The sequence below is a fragment of the Haliaeetus leucocephalus genome, unplaced genomic scaffold (genome assembly GCF_000737465.1).
Source record: "Haliaeetus leucocephalus isolate CR32 unplaced genomic scaffold, Haliaeetus_leucocephalus-4.0 Scaffold933, whole genome shotgun sequence".
Classification (NCBI taxonomy): domain Eukaryota; kingdom Metazoa; phylum Chordata; class Aves; order Accipitriformes; family Accipitridae; genus Haliaeetus; species Haliaeetus leucocephalus.
In genome coordinates this window covers 2,981,861-2,988,291 of record NW_010973369.1, presented here as the reverse complement: position 1 = coordinate 2,988,291, position 6,431 = coordinate 2,981,861, and the positions used below count along the sequence as shown (strand labels likewise).

The 6,431-nt window shown below is 42.2% G+C and overlaps 1 protein-coding gene across 1 annotated transcript in view; it reads right to left on the bottom strand.

Moving 5' to 3' along the window:
- ACTR5 (ARP5 actin-related protein 5 homolog (yeast)) overlaps positions 1-6,431 on the bottom strand; it is a 31,985-nt gene that overhangs the window by 10,554 nt on the left and 15,000 nt on the right. The gene's annotated exons all lie outside the window — the stretch shown is intronic.

The window sequence follows — 6,431 nt, the reverse complement described above, 5'->3', positions numbered from 1 at the left end:
GGGGCAGGGGAGGCCGCCGGCCGAAGCCAGCCCTGAAGAGCCGGAGCGGAGAGCGAGAGGCCCCGCTGACGGGACTGAGAGAAACGCTTCAGCGTTACACCGGAGGAGATCACAGCTCCCGCATTCCGCTCCTTTCCGTCAGTCTCCTTGCTGCACGGGCAGACAAACCGCCAACAGCCTGATTTTCAGCAATGCCACCAACCCGCAACCCCCGCTGTGCGAAATGGGGACTGCAGATACTTAGCATCCCTGACGCTCAGGTCATTAATGGCTTTTCTCCCTTGTTTACTCAATGCACAAAGTAGTGATAATAGCTTTTCTCACACAGGGGTGTTATGAACCTGAATTAATAAGAATTTGCAAAGTTCATTTAGATCTTGGGATTAAAAGGCTCATTTCAAGGGGCTGTTACTACATAAAACCAAACACGTGCACACAAGCAAGAACGTTAAATGCATGCAATCATTCATAATGTGCACTTACATAGCTGCTGTCTTCTCAGGTTTACTGAGAGCTACACAAACAATTAAACTAGCCAAACAACCCCCTGTGAGGTAAGCAATAGATAATGGCTTTATTTTATTGAAGGAGAAACACACAGTGTGATGAATATCAAGTTACCGAAGTCACATATCTGTTCCTTCTTTGATCATTACTGAACTCCTTTTCTATTAAGCAATGCATTTATAGACACATATCCTATGAACCATGCTAGCTTGCCTTTTTTGGAGGGAAGGGAGATAGAAAGGCAATTAAAATACAAAAGTTTATTTTCCTAATGGATTAATTAATAGATAGAAACATAGAGAGTAGGCTAAAAATAGAGTCCACGCTAACACGGGACGTATTTGTGCTCCATGTCAAATAATAGAGCCTGGGAGAAGTAATTTCTAGCTAGTCATCCTCTACTCATCTCTGCAGTGTTGATTCTGTTTTACTGATTTCTTAAAAGCAACCTTGGCTACCCAGTTTCAAAGTGGCTGAAATGCTTGGTTATCTCCCCTATATCTGAAGACATAAACATACCTTTAACTATTGTTTTAACATAAGCTTTGAAAGCTTCCTAACTTGTATTTATCCTTTAAACAGCAGCTGAGGGAAGGACAATCAAATCAGATGTTTTCTCAGTTGTTCTTATCCTGTGTTTAAGCCTTATTACTCCCTCCCTACATAGCACAGGGCTGTCCCTTTTGCTAACCATGCTGAGTATATCAGCAGTCTTCCTGTGATTAACACAGTGATGCAATGAGAGTTATTAAAAGCTAGTTAGTAAAGCAGAGCAGGCAAGCTGTTCTAAACTTAGTGTAACCTGAAGCAAGCAATGAAGTATCCTCTGGTTCCTTTGGTGAATGAGCTGACCTTTCCTCTTCTTTTCTTCTGGTTTTGTTTGCCATTTGTAATGCTGTTGATCATAATGATTATCTGGCTACAGCTTCTACTTAACGAAGGTAAGTTCTGCAGTTGGTCAGATAAAATGCTGCTGCATAAAAGCTTTATCTATTAGCTTCATCTTTAAAGTGCTCTGCTAGCTATTTTTAGGCTAATGGCACTTGTCACAGAAGGGAACTAAAGGGTTTTTTAGTACTGTTGGTAGCATGTGGAAAACCAAACTCAAACTGTTATGCTTTTCTGTTAAAAATGGCTATAAGGCAAGCTGCTGCCCACTGTTCTTCCTTACTCTCTCCCTTTTTCTCAGAGGTAATTTAATTTAAGAAAGGCAAAGGACAAGTAATTTGTGTAAACTTCTATTTTAAAATCCCCTAGAAAGCAAACCTAACCCTCTAATTTTGTACACTTTCAAACTCTGGCATTATAGTTCTCTTACACTTCTCTTTTTTTGGGTGGTGGGGAGTGTTACCATGGACCTGTTAAGGGATTCTTTTATCAATGCTGAGGCTGATATAAAGTTTTTGAAGGGAGCAGGATGTGCATTTTCATTTATTTGTGTATTTTGCTCCTCTTTCCAATCCATCACTGATTGTTATTGCTAACATGTCAGTAACTGATGACAGGCTTTGGTTTAGGCTAATAGTAGCTTTGTTGATGTACTCATGAGGATAAAGCCTTGCTAGTTTGCTCTAATGCTGGAGCATAAGCAATCCCAGCTGAGGAATCAATCTTAAGTTCAAAAGCAGTGATTTTGCCTTTGCAGAACAGCTGTAGGAGGGAAAATAAGAACAAAATTTTATTTCAGCAAGCTTTACTTCTGTTTGGTGCCCTCTGTTCTTAATAATGTGGTAGCCAGTCCTATAATAGATCCCATAGGAATAGCAACAATGAGACAATACCCACAGACAACAGAGGAACAGGAGATACTCACCACACCAGAGGCTTGTACTCCTCCCTCCTTTCCTGTCCTGCCATGTGTGTGCATGCTGAATTTTTTACTTTCAGCTCCCATTTTGCAGGCTTAGCACACAGCTGATGCTCAAACAGCCTCTGCTTGCTTCAGTAGTAAAGTATCTTCCCTCCACACGCTCCAGTGCTCTCTTGTGGGTAACTGAGCACAATAATTAAAAAGTGCAGGTTATAAGAGGTTGTGACAATTGTACAAGCTACCCTGAGCAGCATAGGCATGGCTTACTGCTGCTGTCTGATAAGCAGGATAAAATACCTATTTTACATAAGTAAAGGGTAGCTGTGCCATGTACTTAACTTGAGCATCAGCTTTTTGCCTGGATAGAGTAACTCTGGAATGTCTTGATGCTTTCAGTGAGATTTTCAGGTTATGCTTACTACGTTTACCTTCACAATTTCCAGCCCTGTAGTGTATATTATTAGCACCAGGCCTCCAATGATTTCCACAAATGCTCTAAATTGCATTTTAATCAATAAGACTAGACACATTACATTTTTATATACTAGTGTGCTTAGAGTATTAGAACATTGAATTGTTTCTCAATCACTCTTAAGACAGAAAAAAATGCCAGTGCTCTTTTTAATAACTTCCTGGCTAATTCAGTCATATTCACTTATTTTATGCTAGTTCACAGCTGGCACAAGTAAAAAGTGGTATATATTTCAGCTCCTCCTTTAATACAGTTGTTGATTAAGAGCTAATTGGTTAAAATCAACCACTTGTATAGGCGTCTTATTGCCTAGTTGGGTTTGGAAATCCTTTATTTCAACTGAAGAAGATTCAGAAGAACCTTGCCTAGCTCCTAGATGGAACATGCAAGGCTTGTAGCTAGGGAGAAGCTGCCGCGTGCAGGTATTTTACATGTTCTTTTTAAACCTATTTCTAGCACAGATGCCCAGTGTAGAAGAAATAAAGAAACCATCTTCTGATGATCCTGATTCTGACTCTAAATTTGAGGATGAACCAACAGAGGAAGAAACCCAGAATGACACATCCAGTACAGAAATGCAAGAGGAGATGCAATCCAGTGGATCTGTGGAAAAACTGAGGCCCAAGCCTGCTTATCTGAGCTCAAATGCAAAAAGCCAAAAGCAAAGTCTTTTTGCTGTAATCTCAGACAGCTGGTCTCAGAGCCAGAAGATAAGATATTCTCAGGTTGAGAAGAGCAATTTCTGTAACATCGTGATGGTAAGTAGTGTGACCAGGCTACCTCTTTGCATATCTACTGCTTTTGTGCCTTAGCTCTGATTTTTTTTTCACCTCTGCCTGACTCCCTGGCATCGTGGGTAAGAGAAAGCTGCAAGATTGGTTTCTGCTAGGTTAATGACTAACAAGAGACTTTTTTCCATCTTCCCTATCTGGAATGACTCCTGTTGTAGACAAAGTAAAGGTAACACAAAATTGTACAGAATAACTATCATATGTGTGTACTGTATGAATATGTGTGTATATATATATTTAAAGGTGTGTGTATATATATATTTAAAGGTATGTATACATATTTTTAAAGTCCTTGAGAATTGCATTTGAAACAGTGAAAATTGCTACCTATTCCTGTAAGATTAGAAGTTTAACTCAACTGTATATAGAAACTCTCCTGGCATGTATGGTTGATATTATGTATTTTTAAAAGCTGCTTCAGATTTCTTATAGTGGAGTATGTGACTAAAAATTAGACTTATTTCACTTGCTCAATAAGAGCCGAAGCCAGAAGTCTCTTTGCAAACATGGCAGTCCCAATCCTCTTAAGCTTTATACAAATCCCCAAAGATATATTTGAAGCAGTGGAAGAGCTTAGTGTCTTGTGTGTCTTCTCTTTCCCTGTGCCTTGACTGTATGTTCCTTTGCAGAAGGGGCTCAGAAGGGAAAGCTGGTCTGTGCTTCCACTGTCACTATTCACAGTCCTGTCTACTCATTTACATTGCTGGGATTTTTGAATTGCAGCAGCTGAGGTACTCACTCACATTTGCTTCCACCAGGTTTGCTGGAGCAGTAACCTTTGTTAGGCTAGAATAGCTAAGGACTGGTATAATTTTAAATTGCTGCAGTTGTTTGACTAGCACACCCTGAAGCTGGAATAGCTCAAGTCAAAGTATTTTTGACATCGTTAACACCACCAAGGCAGTACCAAGTCAGTGTGGTTTGTTTTTTTTTTCTTCATTGTTGTTGTTCAAAGGCTAGAGAAACAATGCTAAGAATGAGCTTGGACTTGCCTAGGCTACCATTTGGCTCTCCTAGAGCTCTTCACATGTGCAAGTATTGATTTGAACACAGCAGTTTGAAGAACTGGGGTTTAAACTTGTCTCTTGTGGGACATATTGCTCATACTGAAAGGCTTGCTAGTTATGTTGGGTGGATGAGGGAAGGGAACAAGCATTCATGGTCTCAAATCATTTATATCCTACTGAAAATTGAACTTCTGAAAACAACATTGCCATGATGCTTCTGTTCTTCCTTTTCTTCACCAGCTGTTATGCACCATGCTTTCCTCTCTCACCTGGAACTTTGGCTGCCAGTTGCTCCAGATCTCTAATGTCCTGAGGATTCAACTGCTGCCTTCCTCTCTGATTATCTACATGGCTCAGCTGTTTGTTTTGCTGGGTGAAAAAGTTGTGAAAATCCTGGGCTCCCTGAGGCTAGAGTTGGCTTCAGTCTTGGGGAGGAAACTGGAACAGAGTGACGAAGCTCAGAGAACCACCTCAGGGTGGAAATAAAGCAGGTAGTCCCACGACTGTTAGCAGCAATCTTGCTCAGCATCAGTGAGAGCTACTGCAGCATGGCAGAGGGAGGTTAATTCTCTGAAAAGGAAACTTACCCGAGACTAAGTGGACAGGCACTTGGGTCACAACAGCTGCTTTCAGAGTGAACGGTATTGACATGCTAAATATTAAATGGATGACAGCAGCCAGCCTCTTGTCCAGTGCTTGGGTGTGTACTCTGCCCCCCTTCGACTTTACAGAGGGATGAGTTCCTTTTTTCATAAGGACCACAGTGGTACTCTCTGTTGACCATTTTGAAGTCTCTGATTTTGAACAAATAAGATCAAGGCAATAGCTCTTGGTAGTGGTTCTTGCTGGAGCTTAAATGCAGTACAGCCCAGTGATTATTTTACTCATAATGCAATTAGCACTTTTCTGATCTCCAACTTGTCAGTTCTCCAAGTAGGAAACAAATTTTCCATGCTCAGGTCTAACAAATGAAACAAGCCTACCTCCAATTAACAAGAAATAATTAAGCCCTTAGCAGATTTTATGCATGCATTTCCTTCATTTCTGTTCAGGATATGCTTTTCAGCGCAGCTGACAGGCTGATAAAAGGTTAGATTACAGCCCAAAGAGGCACTCACACCAACAACGTGATTTAACCAGTTAAGTGGGACCACAAGGATGTTGGTAGGGCTGGGATGAGCCACGATTTTGTGGCTTAAGGGTTTATCCAGTTGTTGGGCTATGAGCAGAAGAGCTGTTTGCTCCTGGTGTTGATGCGCACGTTCAACAAACTCTTTAAAAAAAACAGGACCTGAATTAGGAAGTCACAACCTAAAGAGCGCATTGCTACTTGTGAAAAATGTTTGTCTCTGCTCATGGTGTGAAGTAACTGTGTCCCTCTGGAGCCTTGCATGGGTAGATCGAGTAACAGCTACACTAGCCTGCACTAATTATGAAGCCTGCCTTGTTTATGTGTATTTGTCCTTCCCTCCCCATCCCCTGACCTCCACATGTTCAAATATTTGTCCAGAGCAGTATGCTCTTAAATAAAACTTGTTTGTCCACACCTTTATTTTTGCAGGTCCTTTATTTAGAAAAAAAAATATTTGCCGTTCCTCGGCTGTTTGCCGAGGAAATCTTCGTCTCTCCGCGGAGGGTGACCCGGGCCTGGGGTACTTCTCCTTTGGCGATGCCCCGTGTCTTCCCGCTCTGCCAGCGGGGAGCGGGGCCGCGGTGGATGCTGAGGGACCGGTTACAGCTGCGCTTCTTCGCGGGGGCGGCGCCGGGCGAGCCCGGGCAGCAATCCCGCGTGGGGTCCGCCCCGGCCCTCGCCCGCCTCCCCCGGAGCCCGCGCAGGGGCCGGG